The 22,582-nt window shown below is 38.2% G+C and overlaps 1 protein-coding gene across 20 annotated transcripts in view; it reads right to left on the bottom strand.

The window, feature by feature from the left end:
- The window catches only part of ARFIP1 (ARF interacting protein 1), a 133,211-nt gene that overhangs the window by 4,853 nt on the left and 105,776 nt on the right, over window positions 1-22,582 (bottom strand). The gene's annotated exons all lie outside the window — the stretch shown is intronic.

The raw sequence follows: 22,582 nt of genomic DNA, 5'->3' as shown, positions 1-22,582 counted from the left end.
AAGCGGAGTATCCCAACTTCATGGGGACAGAGGCTCTTCTGCTCAAGAACTTTACAGACCTTGACCCCTATGCACTTCTTCATCTGGCTGTTGATTTGTGTCCTCCAATAGTCCTTGTAATAAACTGATAAGCTAGTAAGTGAACGGTTTTCCTGAGTTCTATGAGACACTCCAGCATGCAATCCAAGTTGAGGAGGGCGCTGTGCTAACCTTCCATGTATGGTCAGAAGCACAGGTGACAACCTGACTAGTGATTGATGTCAGAAGGTGCAGAGGGTGGGGGCAGTGTCAGAACTGAACTGAATTGTAGAATACCCAGCTGGTGTCCAGGATCAAGAACCAGTTGGTGTGGGAAAAACTCCACACATCTGGTGTCAGGAGTGTTTGAAAAGTACTGAGTGTAAAAGAAGAGACAGTTTTCTCCTTTTCAAAGGCAGAAATTGCTGTGAAGTTTACCTTAGCACAATGAAAAAAAAAAAAAAAGGTGTGTGCTAAGCAAACTGTGTTGAAAAGATGCAGGGGTACAGGTGGCTTATCAACACTGACTGCCTTCACAGGGCCTTAAATCCAAGGGCAGAAGACAGCATGGGATGCTGCAGAAGGAATTCCTCTGCTTGACAGATCACCTCAGAGGAACTTTTTCTTTTTTTTTTTTTTAAGATTTTATTTTTAAGTAATTTCTATACCCAACATGAGGCTTGAACTTACAACCCTGAGATCAAGAGTTGCATGCTTCGACTGAGCCAGCCAGGCGCCGCAACTAAGAACTTTTAAGCATCGCTTTATAACCTCATGATTCTCTGCTTCTAAAATAAACACATTTTCAAGCACCATAGAGGCACTTCTTACAATTATTCACTGATTAGCACCATTCAAGTTAGTAGTATCACATATAAAATTTGTTCAAAACATTTTTTTTTTAAAGATTTTATTTATTCATGAGAGACACACAAAGAGACAGAGAGAGAGAGAGAGAGAGACAGAGAGAGAAGCAGGCTCCATGCAGGGAGTCCGACGTGGGACTCCCAGGTCTCCAGGATCTCCCAGGTCTCCAGGATCATGCCCTGGGCTGAAGGCGGCGCTAAACCGCTGCACCACCGCAGCTGCCCTGTTCAAAACATTCTTAATACAGACTTCTACTAATTCTCCTAATTCATATTGACCTTTCTCTATGTCTAGACAGAAAAGTTTTACATTGCAATCACTTTCAAAACAAGCTTTAAAATGAAGCACTGACATCTGCCTTAGTATCTACTAAGAAAAGGTCAGATTATTTTAATTAAGGTTATAACCCGGGTTCACCTTACATGAGTGGAGTTTGATTTCAGGACCAAATCTTTCTTTTTTAAAATTAAAAAAAAAATTATTTATTGGGCATCCTGGTAGCTCAGCGGTTTAGCTAAGCCGCTGTCGGGGTCCCTGCATGGAGCCTGCTTCTGCCTCTGCCTGTGTCTCTGTCTCTCTCTTTCTGTGTGTGTTTCTCACGAATAAATAAATCTTTAAAAAAATAAAGTTTTATTTATTTCAGTAACCTCTATACCCAATGTGGGTTCACAACTCTGAGATCAAAGTCCTATGCTCTTCTGACTGAGCCAGCCAGGTGCCCCCACAGATCTCTTTCTTGCAATATACTGGTCAATTAAAATGATAATTAGCAAAAAAGAAGTAAAATAAAACACTGCGAGTTAGCTTTCATTTGATTCCTATTTATGTAAAAGTGTTTTCTGAAACTGAGCTCTTCTCAGTCACCTGTATCTGTGTGACTGAGTTTGAGAACTTCTGGAGTTCTGGCTGTCAGGGATTGGTCAAAGGACTGGTCTGAGAGCAGTATATTTTGACAGAGGGTGGAAAAGTTCCCAGATGACCTTAGGTAGGAAAGAACTTTTCAAGATAAAACTTCTTAAGGGAAAAGATTGAGAAATTAACTTCATTAAAATTTAGTTTCTATTCATCCAAAGATAGTGAAATACTGAGGAAACATATCTGCATTACATGTACTGACAAAGGTTATGTATCTGGAAAATGTGAAGAACTCCAACAAACCAGAAGCAATCCAGTTAAAAAGAGCAAATAACATGGATAGGTATTTCACTCACAGAGGAGGAAACAGGAATGGCCAATTAAATCTGAAAAGATAGGCTGCCTTATTAGAAAACAGGAAAATGCAAATTAAAACTAACTTTGTGAAAGCAGACTTCAACTACCTCCATTGTGACCTCAAAATTTCTCATTGATTAAGTTCTTTCAGGGCTTATCTCTTAACTCAGGCAAAATACCCTGTGGGGCAAAGCATCCCGTGATGGAACCGAAACTACCCCTCAGGCAAAAAGGACTGCAACATCCAGCAACATCCCACGTGACTGACCCCAAGACAATGATTGACTTGACCTTTACTGCCCACTGGCACGTACCCACCCAACCTCTGTCCCACATTTTCCTTATATAAAACCGAGAAGTATTTTCAGCACTTTGGAGACAGTCTTTGAGATGTTTTCTTCCGGTGTTGGACTCAGTGAAATAAATTCTTTTCTTCTTTCACCATTACTTGTCTCTATGCCTTTGCATTTCTTGCAGCTCTCGGCCCTGGCTATAATGGGATGCCATTTTATATCCTCTACATTAAGAAAACTGAGAACAATTAAAACTCTTGTGCACTTTCAGTTGGAAAGGCTTTCAGTTGATTGTTATATATATTTGTACAAGTATGTTTGAAAATGATTTGGCATTAATCAATAAAATGAAGGATGCATACACGTCCCTGAACAGCATCTTGACTCCTAAAAATACACCATAGAGAAACTTGCACGTGTGTTTTATGCGACAGGTACAATTACGTTAATAGCAGAACTGTTTTTAGCATTAAAAAACAAGGAAACTGGGACGCCTGGGTGGCCCAGTGGTTGAGCGTCTGACTTTGGCTCAGGGCGTGATCCCGGAGTCCCAGGATTGAGTCCCACATCGGGCTCCCTGCACGGAGCCTGCTTCTCCCTCTGCCTAGGTTTCTGCTTCTTGCTCTGTGTCTCTCATGAATAAATAAATAAAATCTTAGAAAAAAAATACAAAACAAACAAACAAACAAGGAAACAACTCAAAACTTGTATTTACAGGAGAATGTATAAATAAACTGCAGCCTCTTCACACAATGGGGATATTATATAGGAGTGAGAATAAATGAATTGCAGCTGCATGCGTCAACATGGATGAATGTCAGAAACATCAGAGCAAAGCAGCAACCTGCAGAAGAACACCCGCCATAGGATTCCATTTATATAAAGTTCAAAACTATGCCTAATTGAGTGAATACATTCACATGTGACAAAACTATAAAGAAAACCAACAGGAACCAATAAACACAATTCAGAATAGGAGTTCTGCAGGGAGAAGAGGGAGGATGAGGTGAGGGAGAGCACAGAGGAGGCTTCAAAAATACTGATGGTTTTGTTTTTTAACCTGGGTGGTGGGAACATGGCTATTTTTTGTTGTCGTTATTCTTTATATTTTGCCTCTGTGTTAAACATTCTTTTGAATATACTTAACAGTTTTACACTATTAAAAAAGGAAAGGTTATGAAAGATAAGCCTGTCTATATCATAACTTCGTTGAGGATCTGCATTATTCAGTGTTCTAATGAACTACAGCTATCCCCACTTTACATTCTGAGAAAAAAAAAAAACAGACCTAAAATGTTACTTACATTCATTTATTCAATAAATACTACCAAGGGTCTGCTGGTGTCAGGCACTAGTCTAGAGGCTGCAATGCAAGCAATCAACAAAAAGACAACTCTGCTCTCAAGAAGCTTATGTTCTATTGAGAGAAGAAAGAGAAACAAGGTAAGTGAAACATACAGTATGTTAGATGATGGCATGTTTTACACAGAAAAATTAAGCAGTAATGGGGAATATGGGATTCATATATAGGAGAGGGCATGGTGATGTAAATAGGAAGACTAGAGTTGGTCTAGCCTTGGTTTAAGGTGACATGTGAATAAAGACCCAAAAGAAGTGAGGGAATGAGCTTTAAAGATGCTTTAAGTTTTCCAGTGAGGTTGGAAGAACAATTCTAGATGGAGGAAACAGCCAAGTACAAGGGTCCTGAGGCGGGTGCTGTGCTTGGTGTGTTCGAGAAACAGCAAGGAGGCCAATGTGGCTGGGGCAGAGTCGTAGGGGTCTGGTACAAGATGTGGTCAGACAGGTAATGGGGGGCTAGAGGATGCAGGACTTCAGATATCATCACAGAGACTGGGGTTTACATTTCTTAGTGAGAAGAGAAGGCACAGGAAGATCCTGAGCAGAAAAATGACAATATCTGATTTACTTTCATAAACATGCAAGGGTAGAAGTAGGGAGACCTATTAGAATACCACGGCGAGAAGCCAGTGAGATACTGGTGGCCTGGATGAGATACTGGTGGTAACAGAGGAGGTGGTGAGAGGATGCAGCATCTTCAATAGACTGTGAAGGTGGAGCCCACAGACCAAGCTGTGGGCATGAGAGATCAAGCACAAGGATGCCAAGACTTCTGCCCTGAGCAACTGAAAGCATGAAGCTACCATACACTGATACGGCAAAGGCTGTGAGAGGGTGTCAAGTGCAGAGGGAAAGGACATCATCGAGAGCTCGGTATGGGCCAGATGTGGCATGGCTTGCAGGCAGACACATAGAAACTCTAAGTAACTATTTTTGAGACTGGGCAGATTTCAGGATAGCAGTATAGTGAAGAAACGGAGTCAGATACAATCTTTATGGTTTCTTTCTTCTAAAATTTGAGAAACTTGCTTTCTAAATATAGGTGTATATATATATATATTTGGAAACTCAAATGGCTCTCAAAAAGCTTTTCAGTTGGAAAGGCTTTCCAATAGAAAAACATTGATTCTATTTACTATTAAGGACAAAAACTAGCTTCTCTTTTAGAGATTTGTGAAATTCAACTGGAAGTTTATGTACAAGTTCATGAACCAGCCCATTAACTAAATACTCCCTACTTAGAGGTATTTTTAAAAAAAGATTATTTATTTGAGAGAGAGAGAGAGCAAGCATACATAAGCAGGGGGAGTGCAGGCAGAGGAAGAGGGAGAAGCAGGTTCCCCACGGAGCAGGGAGCCCGATGCAGGACTTGATCCCAGGACCCAGGAATCATGACCTAAGTTGAAGGCAGATGCCTAACTGACTGAGCTACCCAAGTGCCCCTAGAGGTGTTTTTTTTTGTTTTGTTTGTTTTGTTTTTAAGGCTTTTTGCACTAGTAACATACCTAGGTGACAAAGTAATTTTCCACTTGGTCCTGCTAAGCATGAGTTAACCTTTCTTGTTTTTTATTTTTAAAATTCTGGATGATCCTTGGCTCCTGGAGTTACAGAGCAACTAGGGGGTTTCTGTATTTTTATTTTTATTTATTTTTATTAAAGATTTTTATTTATTTATTCATGACAGACACTCAAAAACCAGCCAAACATTTTTGGCAGATTATTCTTTGATATGGTAGGTGACATATTTATCCATGACAGACACACACAGAGAAAGGCAGAGACACAGGCAGAGGGAGAAGCAGGCTCCATGCAGGGAGCTCAATGTGAGACTCGATCCCAGGACCCCGGGATCATGACCTGAGCTGAAGGCAGACACCCAACTGACTGAGCCACCCAGGTGCCCCTGGGTCATAAGAATTTTTGACCTGCATTTCAATCCCCAATGTTTCAGAATAAAAGGACGAGAGGGGGAACACAACTCTGATTCTGTTACAACAGTCTAAAAGTTATAGCCAGAAAACAAGTGGGAAAAGCATCACACCACTTTTAGCTAACCCTACAAATGTCAACACAAATGTCACATATGTCAACTGAAGAGTAGTTTTTCACCCCCTTGAGGTAGCTGACAAACCCAACACAGAGACACACATCTTCTTGTAGCTAAGGTAGGTTGGTAGCCCACTAACAAAGCCTCAAGCTCAGTGTACTACCTGTATGCTAAATGTTCCCCAACACTGATCAAACTTAACCCGTGGGAAATCAAGGAAAGGGGGTGCTTTTTAAGACTGAATTCTAGTTTTCACAACAAAATGACACAATACCCATTTTCACAAAAACATTCTTACAGTAATTGTGAGAAGGTTGATGTGTAAGCCTTTAAAAGTACATACACACTTCAGAGTATATACTTCTTCTGGTATAGAGAGAGCCTTTGGGGATTCACAGCTTTTCAATTATAATTATGGAAATAAAGTATACAATTTTGTTATTTTAATCTCAGAAGCCTTTTTATGCCAAAATAGATAACCTTATTTTAAGATCTTTTTTTTTTTTTTTTAATTTGAGAGAGACAGAGAGAGAGCACGAGCAGGGGGTAGGGATATAGAGAGAAGCAGACTCCCCACTGAGCAGGGAGCCCGATGCAGGAATCAATCCCAGGACTCTGGGATCATGGCCTGAGCCAAAGGCACACACTCAACCACTGAGCTACCCAGGAATCCCCTGAGCCATCCAGGCATCCCTAGCCATTAGGGTGTTTTTTTTTTTTTTTAATTTTTTTTGTATTTATGATAGTCATACAGAGAGAGAGAGAGAGAGAGAGAGAGAGAGGCAGAGACACAGGCAGAGGGAGAAGCAGGCTCCATGCAGGGAGCCCGATGTGGGACTCAATCCCGGGTCTCCAGGATCACACCCCAGGCTGCAGGCGGCACCAAACCGCTGCGCCACCAGGGCTGCCCCATTAGGATGTTTAAGAACAATTAAGTAACATTAGAAAAACAGTTGCAAATCCAATTTTATTTTTATTTTTTGCAAATCCGATTTTTTTTTATTGCAAATCCAATTTTAAAGATAACTAATTTTGTAATCTTGGTAATGACTGTGCTGTTGTCACTATAGAGAAGTAGTTTTAATGAGACTTAAAAGTGTTATTTTAAGTCACTTGGCTTATTTATCAGGTTCACTTTACTAGATTACTTGGCCTTGTGAAGGTCAATCTAGGAAAGATTCTGGTTTCTCAAACAAAATTGGCTTAGGAAGAGAGATGAAGAAAGTAAGGTGGGGGAATGGTCAAACTGTACTTTTAGAAGATGGTGAAAAAAGCCAAAAATGTTTGAGGAAATTATACTTTTTCAACTTCCATTTGTTTATATTTATACAATCAGATAATGAGAAATGATAATAAGCACACGGAATTAAAAAAAACCAGCCGGGCAGCCCCGGTGGCACAGCGGTTTAGTGCCGCCTGCAGTCCAGGGCCTGATTCTGGAGACCCCAGGATCGAGTCCTGCATCGGGTTCCCTGCGTGGAGCCTGCTTCTCCCTCTGCCTCTCTCTCGCTCGCTCTGTATCTCTCATGAGTAAATAAAATAAAATCTTAAAAAAAATAAAAAAAACCAGCCAAACATTTTTGGCAGATTATTCTTTGATATGGTAGGTGACACTCATTTTTATGAAGCACTTTTTTTTTTAAGATTTTATTTATTTATTTGAGAGAGAGAAAGCACGAAGGTGGGGGGTGCAGAGGAAGATGGATAAGCAGGCTCTCCACTGAAATCATGACCTGAACCTAAGGCAGAGGTTTTAATGGACTGAGCCACCCAGGAGCCCTAGGAAGCACTTTCTGTGTGACAGAGAATATGTTACCCTTATATCTTCTTTGCAGGGCTTCTGTTCTATCTGTGTTACGGTTAATAAAATACTCAGAAAGTTACTTGCCTAAGGTTAGATAGTTAGGAAGCAGATGGGCTGGGATGTGGAATGTCTTATCCTAAGACAGGTAGGTCCACGTTCTTTCACCTCACCTATTCTAACCTCTTTATTCATAAGACAATACACATTTTGGAAAGCTTTTAAATGAAGTTTGAAACAAACAGAAAAAAGGTATGGAGGAACACTGGAAGGGGAGAAATATACAGAAGATATGCTTCAGCCACCTTCCTAATTTTGCTGTTGGCTCTAATGTTACACTTAAATATCATTGGGACAAGGATCTAACACAACGGGTTGGAGCAGATAAGAGAAATAAAAGTTAATTCTTTTTAAAATAATCCAATATTAAACTTTGAAACATTCTTTCCATACTTACAGAGCCAGTAAAAAAATCTATATTGAACTATTTACGTATGTCCTAACTTAGAAAAGATTTATAGTGCTAATAAGGATAAGTGAAATACAACAGAAAAGCAGAGATTTAAAAAAGGAGCAAAAGAAGATAGAGATGATAACTCCAGGCAGAAATGGGATGATGACAAATTTGACAAATTTTCAAAACCTAACATCAGAAACAATTACAGCAATTTAGAAATACACTAAATCATTGTGAACTCAATTACAAAGAACTTTCATAAAGATCTGCCAAACAATGAGCAACCCAGTTCAGACATAAGCAAAACCACTACAGCAACATCTGGTGAATGACCTAAAATATGCCATACAATACTTTAATTGTTAAAGGGCAAAACAAACTTCAACACTGACTACTAAGGCAGAGACAAGCTGAGGTTTTTTTTTTTTTTTTTTTTCAAGCTGAGGTTTTAAATAGAAACTGGGTAAGAGAAATTTAAAAGCAGGACTGAGAGCTGATGCCAAGTGGATTACACGGAAAACTTTTCTCCTGCCTACACAGCATATATCAATAGAAGATAAATACCATTTATAAGGTTTACTGACTGAAAAATTTAAAGTATTACTTCATAGGCATCAAAGCCATAAAAGGCACTTTATTTCTATCAAATGAACTTTTCTTCCAAATCAAATTTAGATTAATTACATACTTTCTTTTAAAAAATATTTATTTATTTATTTTAGCAGGGTAGGGGCAGAGGGAGAGGGAGGATTTCTAGCAGACTTCCCGCGGAGCACAGTGCCTGACTTGGGCTCAATCTCAGGACCCTGAGGTCATGACCTGAGCCAAATCAAGAGTCAGATGCTCAACCAACTGAGCCATGGAGGTGCCCCAGATTACTTACACACGTTTTTATCAGAGACACTGAAGTGATTAAAAGAGGCAATTTCTAGTTCAAATAAAAGTTACTAGTTTTAATATATTTATAAGTTTCTTCAAAGCAATTATTGGCTCTCCCAATAATTCTATAAAATAAGGGTTTATATTAAGTAAACAACAATATTGGGGTAGTAGCTTGGCTTAAACATGTGAGGAAAAACTGAAGCAAAATCATTCTTTTTTAAAAGATTTTATTTTTTTTTTTAAAGATTTTACTTTTAAGTAATCTTTACACCCAATGTGGGGCTTGAACTTATAACCCCAAGATCAATAGTCACATGCTCCACCAACTGAGCCAGTCAGATGCCCTTAAAATCATCCTTTAGTAAGAAGTCTCCAACCACTAACAGGTAAAGAATTAACTTCTTTCTTTACCCCCAATTATTTAAAAATGTATAATTATATACTTTCTCTGCCCATCATTGATTTTTTTTCCAGTAAGAAACCAGAAAAATAACAAACAGAAAAGTGTATCTGTTTTGGCTTTTTATTAGGTTTGTGAAGTATAATTTTATTACTTTGTAATAGCTTTGGAAATGCCTGTCATGTCAAAGCAATTACCAGCTGAGAAAAAGGCACTATCAAAAATATGGGTGTGGGCATTGGGAAGGGAGCAAGAGAAGGAAAGACAAATATGAACTACAAGTGGAGGTGGAAGAACAGATTTTATTTTTCTGACTCATTGGGATAGGTTTCAATAAATCATGGACAAGCAGGTTAAAAAAAAAGCTTCTGAGAGGGAAAAAAGGGCAGTCCTGTTTTGAAAAGCAGATAACTGATGAAACACAAGCTCTAGGTATGATAGGTTTCAGACCTGTGCTAAGGTCCTATAATTCTTTATCCAATAGTTCAGTAAAATGTTCAATGCACAGGTTTTCTTCCTCTATATACAGATTACTCAAAGATCAGTGTCCGCCAATTTACTTACTGGAGAAAGGGAATGCTCTACAGATACGTATACACAGAGCTAACCTCTAGGGAAAAAAAACCAGACTAATATACATTCATAGCACAGTATGCTAGGTATGTGCTTTACTGGAGAAAGCTCTGGGTAGGAGGGTAATACACAAAGGGGAAGAAAGAAACTTTCAAGTTGCTAGGGGTCATATTATGTACCATAAATCATTCAAGATAACATTTGAGCTCCTAGATAAAAATTTATTTAGGTACAGGGATACCCAGGTGGTACAGTGAGTTAAGTGTTCTGACTCTTAGTTTTGGCTCAGGTTGTGATCTCAGGGTCCTGAGATCAAGCCGAGTGGAGTCTGTGCTCAGTGCAGAGTCTGCCTAAGACTCTTTCTCCCTCTCCTTTTGCCCCTTCCCCTCATGCTCTTTCTCAAATAAATATGTAAAATCTTTAAAGAAATAAAATAAAAAGTTAATTTTGGTGCAGAAGAGTAGTTAAGGAACTGAATAGTTCTTTTCATCTATTAGGTAACTGTTCTCACTGGCCTTTGGACACCAGGCAACAAAAACCTACAGTTAAACCAATGCCCTGTTCACACTCATCTTTACATTGATAAAATAGTTTTCTGTCAAAGTATGGTTTTTGTATTGTACCTTGGAAACTAACTTTTTTCTTTAAGATTAAGAATTCAATCTCTTATACAACTTATAAAAATTCTGGTTCTGTGTACCTAAGAACTGATTATAAACTTTAATAGAAAAGCTTTATCAAAATTTATGATAGAACCATTATTTTTCTTTTAAAAAAATCCATACACAGTTATAATATACTTTTAAAAGAACAGAACATTTAATAAAACTTTACAGATAACTTAAACATACATTCCAGGGTTTCTTTCCTTTTTTAAAGATTTATTTATTTGAGTGAGGTGTGAGTGAGTGTAGAGTGGAGGGGCGGGGAGAAGGTGTGGGTAGAGAATCTCAAGCAGCTTCCCTGCTAAGTGTGAAGCTGGAGGCAGAGCTGGATCCCACAACTCTAGATCATGGCCTGAGCCTAAATCAAAAGTCAGGAGCTCAACCAACTGAGCCATCCAGGTACCCCTATGTTCCTGGGTTTCTCCAAGAATTTTTTTTCTGGGACAACTGGGTGGCTCAGCGGTGAGTGTGTGCCTTCAGCTCAGGTCGTGATCCTGGGATCGAGTCCTACATCGGGCTCCCTGTGGGGAGCCTGCTTCTCTCTCTCCCTATGTCTCTGCCTCTCTCTCTGTGTCTCTCATGAATAAATAAAATCTTAAAAAAAAAAAAAAAAGATTTTTTTCCCCCCTGTTCTTTCCCACCAATGCTCACATTACTCATTCTGTTCAGGTCATGCCACCTGGCCTAGCAGGTACTTCCAAGAATCCACACTAATGTTCTTCTTCAAATTCTTTCTTTTTTCTCATGTTGAACTCAGCATTTTGTATATAACAGATTTTACTAAATATCATCCATTATACTGTATACTGCTTATTAGCAAGAAGTCTGTCACAACCCTTACACAGTATTTCTTTAGGGTTAGGCATTACAATAGCCCAAAACAAGCCCAAAACAGTAAGTTTTTTAACTTACTGAATAATTTTTGAAAAGTGCATTTTTTGAAAATTTAAAGGAAGAAATAGATAGAAGAAAGCCAGAATGTTTTGAAGTATAAGAGGAATAAGGAATAAATCTAGGGGCGCCTGGGTGGCTTAGTAAGTTAAGTGGCAAACTCTTGATTTAGGCTCAGATCATGATCTCAGGGTGCTGCTTGAGTCTCTCCCTCTCCCCACATCCCACCCCCTGTTCGCTCTCTTAAAAAAAAAAGTGTGATGTTTAAAGGAAAAAACCTAGTTATCAAATGATTTTTTTAATCTAACAAAGCAAATGAATCATAGAAGGAATATGGTCAAAACCAAAGTGTTGAGTCATTATTAAGAGGACTTAAAGTAAAGGTTAAAAAGAACAATGCAAAATCAAATTCTCAAATACTGCTAGTGTCTTCTGCAATTTTACTCAGAAACACCAATTAAAGGTTTATTTTTAAGTAAATCAAAGAGACTCTAACTACTGAGAACTAAAAAAAAGTACAGAAATGCCACTGCCACCAAAACCAGTGCAGATTACTACTGATCTGTTTGAATCTTAAATTGACCGAACAATCCGTTCCCTTCTAACACACACAGAAGAAAAATGAAACACAAACTCTGTCCTCCAAATGAACTGATCATTTCTGATCAAAACATAAATATCTTATAATTGCCAAAGAGAGAGAACCAAATTAAATAAAAACAGCAGTTCATGATTATGAAGCTATCCCTTCTGGAAGGCTTTTAAGTTTTGTGTACAAAATACTTTCTTCACAAAAACTGGATGCTGGAAAATCTCAGCATAACTGACAGACTACATGACAGAGAGACTAGGTGTGCTTTTTCTCTTGCATTCACCAGTTGATGATTACAAATTTCAGACTGATTCTGGATAGGTATGCCTTAGGTGATGCTAATCAAAAGCAACCCACAACTCACAATTCTTTTTGGTTGCACGGTTTATATAAAGATAGTTAACTTCTGCCTCTTTTCTTTTTTTTTAAGATTTATTTATTTATTCATGATAGACACACAGAGAGAGAGAGAGAGAGAGAGAGAGAGAGAGAGAGAGGGGCAGAGACACAGGCAGAGGGAGAAGCAGGCTCCATGCCCGGAGCCCGACATGGGACCAGATCCTGGGACTCCAGGATCATGCCCTGGGCCAAAGGCAGGCGCCAAACCGCTGAGCCACCCAGGGATCCCTTCTGCCTCTTTTCTAAAGAAAGGAGGCAATGCAAACCACAATTTTTTTCTTCCTTTGTGTGGATCTAGCAAAATTTTTAAAGGGATCTGGAAGCCAAACCGGTAACAGCACATGGTACTGTACATGAAAATATTTTGATATAAATAAAAAGTACTATATACACCTTTTTTAATCTGTCATATAATGTAAAGTAGGAACTCATATCCTGGCAAGTTACCGTTTTTTCTATTCTCTCTAATATAAAATTGATCATTTGATTTTAAGCTAAAATTATAGGCTATATAAATATATATATATTTATATATATAAATATAATATTTATATATTATAATATAATATTATATATTATATATAATATATATATATATTAGGCCATGTCTGAAAAATAGAAATCTAGTTGAGTCTCATTTTGGAAAAAGATAAGGTATATATACTACTTAAAAAACAAACATTTTCTAGCTGTTCTTATTTTCCTTTCTTTTAAAAGTTAAATCTTATTGCAATAAGTAGGATCAAAACTGAAAGGATATAGAAAGTATATAATAAGAAGTCTCACTTTCACTCCTGTCTCTTACCACTCAGCCCCTTATAGGTAACAGATTTTAATTAATTTAGTTAATTCTTCCAGGTTTTCTTATTAAGCACAAATCTTTATGCTAAAGACTGTACATTCTTATTTCCTTCCTTTCTCACACAAAAGCTATTGTACCATAGACTACTTTGCACCTAGCTCTTTTCAATTAACAGTATATCCTGAGGATCATTCTACCAAGAGCATCCCTATTCTTTTTTTAGCAGCTGCAAAGTAACCCATTCTATAAATGAACCACAGTTTAATCAACTAGTCCTGTAATGATGAACTGTTGGGTTGTTCCTCATCTTTTGATAGTAAGTGGTGCTATACCGAATAACCTTCTATACATGCCACTTCTTCCTTGTTTAGGCCCTACCTACCTGTCCAGCTTCATCTACTAGAGCTGTTCTGCCGCCATCCCCATTATGCTCTGGCCTCACGGACCTTACTGACCTTCAGTTGGCTTTTGCATATTCTATTCCTTCCACTGAAAATCCACTTCCTCTACATACCTTTAGTCAGCTCCTTTACATCCTTTTCTTTCTTTCTTTTTCTTTTTTTTTTTTTTTTATGACAGTCACACACAGAGAGAGGCAGAGACATAGGCAGAGGGAGAAGCAGGCTCCATGTACCGGGAGCCCGACGTGGGATTCAATCCCGGGTCTCCAGGATCGTGCCCTGGGCCAAAGGCAGGCGCCCAACCGCTGCGCCACCCAGGGATCCCTCCTTTTCTTTTCTTTTTTTTTAAGATTTTATTTATTTATTCATTAGAGACACAGAGACAGAGAGGCAGAGACACAGGCAGAGGGAGAAGCAGGCTCCATGCAAGGAGCCTGATGTGGGACTCGATCCCGGGACTCCAGGATCAGACGCTCAACTCCTGAGCCACCCAGGCGTCCCTCCTTTACATCCTTCTGAAGCTTAGCCCCAATGTCACTTTCTCTAGCCTTCCACAATATCCTACACCAAGCCAAGTCCTCTTTGTATTCTCACATGACTCCTCTATTTCCCCTTTACAACACTTACATAGTTTGTATTTATGTAATTATTTGGTTAATGCCTATTTCTCTTACTTGACCATAAGCTCTATAATGGCAAAGACCACTATATTTCTACTCTTTAAGCCTGGCACATAAATAGCAACCAATGATATCTGATGAATAAAGGAATGCCAATTATATATCTATCTGCTCTTAGGATTTTATATGTATTCTGTTTTACCTTGTAAGTATCTCTTGACACTTTCAGTTCACTCCACTTTCATTACCACCACGCTGAACAAGCTCTCATCATTTCTTGTCTAAACTACTATATTCACTCTTAGGTTCTAAGATCTATTTGCCATATTTTAGACTTATCATTTGCCAAGAATTCTTTCAATGGGTCCCTACTGATACTAAAATAAATACTTCCCTCTCAGTGTTCTCTCTGTGCTCAGTTGTACTGATTCTAGTCTTATTTATTCTTTGAATATACCACACCCTCTTCTGTCACAGGGCTGTTACACATGCTGTTTCTTCTACTTGGAATACTCTTTGCTTCTCACTTTACTTAGTTAATGCTCAACATCACTTTCTCCTGGAAGTCTGCCAGGACCACTCCTAACGAACCAGGTACCTCTCCTTGAGAGCACTCGTCAGAGCTAAAATTTTACATATATGTTTTGGTGTGGTTTGATCAATATTGTTATTTCTATTAGGTTACAAGCTCTTTTAAAAAATTTTTAAAAAAATCATTTTATTTATTTATTCATTGAGACACAGAGAGAGAGAGATGCAGAGACACAGGCAGAGGGAGAAGCAGGCTCCATGCAGGGAGCCGGATGTGGGACTCAATCCCAGGTCCCCGGGATCACGCCAAACCCACTGAAGATGGCGCCAAACCCACTGAGCCACCAGGGATGCCCAGGCTACAAGCTCTTTGAGGGCAGAATTTGTTTTTGCTTTTGCTCACTGGGTATCACCAATATCCAGAACACTTCCTGGCACATGTATATATCTGATAAAAGTTTTAAATGAATGAAAAAAAGAACAATAACATGAAATTATATGATGAAATAAACTCAGGTATGAAATCTGGAAGTAAAGGTGCATGAGTAAGAGAAAAATCTAAATGTAGGTAATCATATTTGGCATAGTGTTAAGGTTGCTTATTATACATACTTACACATTTCAGTTCATAAATGTTTATTTTTTATTTAGAACCAGTAGGGTTCTTTTTCCTGTGAAACTTAATTTCACTTGACCTATGAGCAAATACCAAGAGAACTGTTTGTACCTCCAGTTATAGAAATAAAGATGACAATAAGTCATTAGCATGAATATTTAAAAAGGATCAAGAGTAAGAAGTTATGGGTTTTTTCTTTGGCAATGGAGAAAAAGATTTCAGGAATGTGTGGGCTTGTACATATTAAGTAATAATTAACATGCTTCTTAAAATTTGGCAAGAAATGTCCATTTTTAAAATTCAGAGGTTTACTTCTTTTCTTCTCAAAGAGAAGTTTTAGCAAACAAAGAATATCTTTGTCTTCCAAGTTTTTGCAAACATTTATAGCCTATTTTTACAAAAACATACTAGGTTTCAAGTATTTCCAATTACAGTGTGTATTTGCATAGACACTGAATCATCACAACTACATATATGGCTGGCTCATATTACCTAAGTATGTTTACTTTGTTTTTGGTGTTTTATTCTCTGTGTATTCCCTCTTTCTCCTGCTTCTGATTTTAGTTCATGGATTTTTCTCTGAAAAGTTAAATTCATTATAAGATACATATGAAATAAGTTTATAACATATTAGAAAAAATAATGTACTAATTATATTAGAAGACAAGTCCTAATATACAGGAAGATTATTATAGTATGATTAGATATAAACATGGTGTTGAGTAAAAACAAAAATCTTTTCATCAACCTAAGAGTCAGAATGACTATGGTTGTTTATTGTTTTTTTAAAAGATTTATTTATTTATTCATGAGAAACACAGAGAGAGAGAGAGAAAGAGAGAGGCAGAGACACAGGCAGAGGGAGGAGCAGGCTCCATGCAAGGAGCCCGATGCGGGACTCGACCCCAGGTCCCCAGGATCACACCCTGGGCTGTAGGCAGCGCTAAACCACTGCGCCACCGGGGCTGCCCAACTATGGTTGTTTAAAAAGGTATTCAAATGAAGTATATTAATCAAATAGGTGTCCAGTATAGATTCCAACTATATTAATCAAATATGTGTTCAGGATACATCCCAAGTCTGCTCATCTTTTTCTGTTTCCACTGCCATCCTTAAGTCACTGAACTATAACAAAGGATAAAACTCTGCATTTAATGGTTATAGCCAATTAACTGACATCACCTTAAAGTAAGAGTATATTTTATCTTTCTTAAAATAAGAATATAATAAAATTAATAAGATTCACACTTATTTATATCCTAAGCTGCTTTGTTGAATCTTTTTGGTGTTGTTGAATCTTTTGATACATTCATGATTTCCCCCTCAATACATTGGTAGCCCTGAAAAGAGATTTACCGCTCCCAAGTTAAATTATAGCTATCTTAAAGGAAATATTAATCTTAAACTACTTTTTTCATGTTTTATGTGATTCTAAACCATATAAAAAGCTGTTTTTAAAAAGTAAACATCAATTCCTCACACTGATGTGCATATTTTTTCTCTTATATTTTGCTTCCTCTTTCCATGCAACAGTATATACACTGCGGACAGCAGTAGCATTTCTGTGACAGTATGCTTTGCCCTCATGAAAGCAAAGAATGAAGTAACCAGGATTTGCCCTTCTATCCTGTTGTGGCTGACTCTATTTCCTTCCATCTCTTTCTCTTCCCTGCAGTGTACCTCTAATTCTGGGAAGAAATGCAAACACACATTTGCTAAAATAGCTACTATATATTTAACATCATTGCTAGGCATCATGAGGGCTGTAAAAGGAGGCAGGGTACCTTTCTCACAAAGTCTACAAAACATTAGAAATGTCTATTTTCTTCTCCTCACTAAAGTAGTCTTTATTTTGTTTTGAACCATGAAAGGAACAATAAAAGGCAAATAAACTGCCTTAAGTCACAAAATAACTCATGTTACATTACTCAAAGGTCTGGAAAAGGAGAAATAATGATGATAAAAGAAACATTAGAAGAGCCTAATTAACTTTGTCCTTACTGCGATGCAACTCAATTGTTTGGTAAAACAAGAAAGAGAATATCAGAGATTAATAAGAGTTGTTTAGGTTAAAGGTAAACAATATATTATAGGAGTGGGTGGATGGAAAGTACGGATTTTACATAGCAGAAGAGTTCAAGTTTCTCCATTAAGAGTAAATGACAAGAGATACATGCACCTATCACTCAGCATAAATGCATATACAAACACAAGAATGTGTGTATTTCACACACCTATTTCCTCTATTTTGCCAGAAAGAAGGAAGGCTAGACTAAGGAAATGTAACATTCAATATTCTAAAATATAGCTAAGACTCGACCTTTCAATCCATCTCAAAAAAGATTTTTTTTTTTTTAAGTTGTAAGAATGAAACAAAACATTCTCACAATGTTTGGCTACAAAAATTTATTACAACAGTCCCGTCACAGGAATGGTTCTTAGCCCTTTACTCAGTGATTATTTGCCTTTACTTTAAATTATTTTATTTTATTTTATTTATTTATGATAGGCACACAGTGAGAGAGAGAGAGGCAGAGACACAGGCAGAGGGAGAAGCAGGCTCCATGCACCGGGAGCATGACGTGGGACTCGATCCCGGGTCTCCAGGATCGCGCGTGGGCCAAAGGCAGGTGCCAAACCGCTGCGCCACCCAGGGATCCCCTGTCTTTACTTTATGTACCATTTTAGTTGTTTGATTATCTGGCCTCTCATTTTAGAAGAGAAGTGTTGCTATGGAAAGACACTTCAAAAGCCATGAAATAAGAACCCAGAGAAAGTCTCCTTCCCCCTAAAACTGCAAAAACAGCTTTAAAAAAAAAGAAGTAGCATTTAGGAAATTGTCAAATTACAAAACAGCACACTCAATAATGTATCAAATAACTTATGTTTTAAAAAACTAAAACTTAATATACATAATTTAAGAAATAGGGAAAGTATATTATATTTTGTTAAAATTGAAGTGCTAAGGAGATTATCTGACAACTACGTATAAGAGATATAAAGGTACGAATTCAGTTGTAGTTTAACAAAAGAAGAAAAAAACAGGATTTGAGGCATTACACACTGTCAAGAAAGCAAACAGGGATGACAGACAGTTTCTAGGCCTAAAAGCTTGCTTTTTCCTCCCTTTGTTAGAGCTATTAAACAATAAAAGTGTGGGACACCTGGGTGGCTCAGTGGTTGAGCGTCTGCCTTTGGCTCAGGATGTGATCCCGAGGTCCTGGGATCGAGTCCCATATCAGGCTCCTTGCATGGAACCTGCGTCTCCTTCTGCCTATGTCTCTGCCTCTCTCTTTCTCTGTGTCTGTCTCATGAATAAATTAATAAGATTAAAAAAAAAAATAAAAATAAAAGGGTAAGAGTAGCTCAACAATAAAAAAAAGTTTTCTCATAAATTTTAGTCTTCACCCAAATTACAGCTATTGATTGCTTAAAATAATAGAGATTAATATTCTCTCTTTAAAGTGTTTATTTTTTTAAAGGTTTTATTTATTTATTCATGAGAGACACAGAGAAAGAGAGAGAGGCAGAAACATAGGCAGAGGGAGAAGCAGGCTCCATCCATGCAGGGAGCCCGATGTGGAACTTGATCCCAGGATCACGGGATTATGCCCTGAGCCGAAGGCAGATGCTCAACTGCTGGGTGTCCCTCTTTAAAGATTTTATTTTAGACACCTCTGATTACAGAGTTCAAATTAAAACTTAGGTTAATGACAACTGTGGAAAGCTGAAAACAAAGACTACCGGGATGCCTGGCGGCTCAGTGGTTGAGCGTCTGCTTTTGGCTCAGGGCGTGATCCTGGGGTCCTGGAATCGAGTTCTGCATAAGGCTCTCTGCATGGAGCCTGCTTCTCCCTCTGCCTGTGTCTCTGCCTCTCTCTCTGTATCTCTCATGAATAAATAAATAAAATCTTAAAGGAATAAAAAGAGAACAAAGACTACCCTTAGACCCTCTAAAAACATAAATCCTTGAGAATAAAGGCAAATTTTATTTATTTAAACATTTTATTTTATTTATTATTCATGAGAGACATACAGAGAGAAGCAGAGACATTGGCAGAGGGAGAAGCAGGCTCCCTGTGGAGAGCACATGTGGGACTCAATCCCATGATCCTGGGATCACAACCTGAGCCAAAGGCAGATGCTCAACCACTGAGCTACCTAGGTGCCCCTAAAGGCAAATTAAAAAAAAAAAAATTATAGTAAGAAAGGTCAAAAGAAGATGTGACAACAATTTTACTCTCAAAGGCAATGACTTCCAAGCTTTATCTCTGAAGCCTTGACCCTGCGCATCCAAACTCCAAACTCACATCATTAACTTCCTACCAAGTGTTCCATGTGAATATTTTGACATCGTCTCAAACTAAACACTGGGGTAAATGGAACAAATACCAATCCCTCATCCATTACAAACTTCGGGCCAAACTAGCTTCCTCTGTTGATTTCCAACCCCTGCCACACAGCCTTGAAATCACTGATTCTTTCCTTTCTGCTGCTACTGCAACAACCCTGGGTCAGGCTCTTCATCATTATATTCACCTATAAAAGACTCCTCACTGCTCTGCGTGCTTCTCTTTTCTTTCTGCCTTTAATCTATAGTACCTGAAGAATATTTTTGAATCATACTTTCTCCCCGTTACTCCTAACTTTACAAATTCTTTAATGCCAACTAGATCAAGTTGGATACAAGAGTCATCTGACAGACACCGAAACTTTACAGAGATAACCTGGCTGGTCCCTTATTGCTCAGCACGCATCCTTTTTGAGGCCACAATTCAATCTTTATGTGATCAAGGCTTGATACAATATGGCTTCCAATTATCTTTCTGATTCTTCCTTTAAAACATGTCAAGGTTATGTCCCATTACAATAGTCTACTTCTCTACTAAACATCAATATTCCTCTATTCTTACATGCGGGCCACTGCCCTTGCCAAGCAGGTTCTCCTCCCACTTCCTTCAGGCCTGTCTTCCTGATCTTTCATGGCTAGGCTTAAGACCTATCTCATCTATGGATCTTGAAAATTTCTCTTCTGGTCAATTCATTATTCTTACTTACTACTAAGAAAATATTGTTTACCTAGTACCAAATGATATAAACTTAATATTTCAAATTAATATGCTGAAATACAGTTCATGACTCCTGCCACATCTTTCCTAATGTCAATTTCTTCTTATATCAGCAAAAAAGACAAAGTAGGCAGGATACAGGTTAAGTTTAAAAGCCACCTGGGGAAGGTGTGAAGGTGATAACTTGTAGAAAACAAACCCATCTCATGCTTTTGTAACTCCCTAAGATCATAAACTTTACTTTCCTTCTCCTTCATCCCTTCACTTAGCAATGGGCCTAGCATACAGTAAGAATACTACAAATACTGGTGAACAGTACTTTACAGAGGACTTTTTCACTCACTTAACACAAGCCATGATTTATCTTCATTTTCCAGAGAAAAATACAGAGGATTGGAGATTCAACCAAGATCATGAAGTTAGCAGTTGGCAGAAGTGGGTCTTGGAGCCCAGGTTTTTCACATTCTTAATCTGGAATTTTTTGTAAAGGACACAGTCCACCTTGCCTATTCATTAGCTTATGCTGCTCAACGCTAGAGCAGAGCACAGCGATAAACAAATGAGGGAGAGCAAGGGCGGAGGAGAAAGTACACAATTTCTTTTCTACCTGCTGCCTCTGTACCTCCTTTCTATTTCTCACATTAGCACAAGAGCTGTTTTTCAGATACAACACAGGAATACCTAGGCAGTAATGACACTGGATGTAGACAGGCTTCAAATCATTTCTTCAGTCTATTTTTTTCCTTTTTTTTTCTTTCCAGTCTACTTTCTACAGCTCAAATATTGATTTGAGGTTCCCAGAATCTGGAACTTCTCCTGGACACATGAAAGGGAAGAGCCTGGGTATATCATGCAACTCTTCCTAATAAATGAGGAGCAACTTTATAGTGGGCAGATCAGGGAGACAGAGGTCCAAAAGATCAGAAAGAACAGGCAGATATGATCATGAGGTGATATAAAACGAATTCACTCATCTGTGAAATATGGATGATGAGAGTATCTGATGGATAAAGATATAAGCCTCAAAAGGACAGAGATTTTGTTCTTTTCTGTTCACTGACATATTCCCAGTATATAAAGTATTCAGTAATATTTATTGAAAGAATTAAAGTATGAAGATTGTTGTAGGATTAAGTGAGAGAATATGTAAAATGCATAGTAACTGACAAATAAGAAGTACCTTCTCTGATTCATGTCTATATCTGGGTATTTCCTAAGTTTCAAAAGTAGTTACAGCAGGACAAGTAGCAGTCACATGGCCATTGCTTATCCTTGTGTAAATTTCTTTTTTTTTTTTTTTTAAAGATTTTATTTATTTATTCATGAGAGAGAGACACACACACACACACAGAGGCAGAGACACAGGTAGAGGGAGAAGAAGCTCCACACAGGGAGTCCGACGTGGGACTAGATCCTGAGACTCCAAGACCACACCCTAGGCCGAAGGCAGATGCTAAACCACTAAGCCATCCAGGGATCCCCAATTTCCTATTTTTATTTAGTTTTGCAAGGACTATATAAGCATAGTGCTTTGGGATACTGATTCTTTCCAAATTATTTTCTCTTCTTTTTTTCTTTTGGTGGGGAGGGGAAGAGGGAGATGGAGACAGAGAATCTTTTCTTTTTTAAAGATTTTATTTGTTCATGAGAGAGAGAAAGAAAGAGAGAGAGAGAGAGAGAGAGAGAGAGAGAGAGAGAGGCAGAGACACAGGCAGAGGGAGATGCAGGCTCCATGCAGGGAGCCTGGCGTGGGACTCGATCCCGGGTCTCCAGGATCATGCCCTAGGCTGAAGGCGGCGCTAAACCGCTGAGCCAACTGGGCAGCCTGGAGAGAGAGAATCTTAAACAGGTTCAACACCCAGTGCGGAATGCAAACTGGTGCTCCACCTCATCACCCTGACATCATGACCTGAGTTGAAGTTAAGAGCCAGATACTTAAACCAACTAAGCTACCTACGTACCCCACTCTCTCTCTCTCTTTTTTTTTTTATAAAGACAACATATCATTTAAAATATAGAAAAATATGTAGAAAACAAAAATTACCCCTAATATCACTATCCAGAGAATAGCACACAACACCATTAGA

This window comes from Vulpes vulpes, chromosome 10 (genome assembly GCF_048418805.1).
Source record: "Vulpes vulpes isolate BD-2025 chromosome 10, VulVul3, whole genome shotgun sequence".
Classification (NCBI taxonomy): Eukaryota; Metazoa; Chordata; class Mammalia; order Carnivora; family Canidae; genus Vulpes; species Vulpes vulpes.
This window is presented reverse-complemented; position numbering and strand designations above follow the sequence as displayed.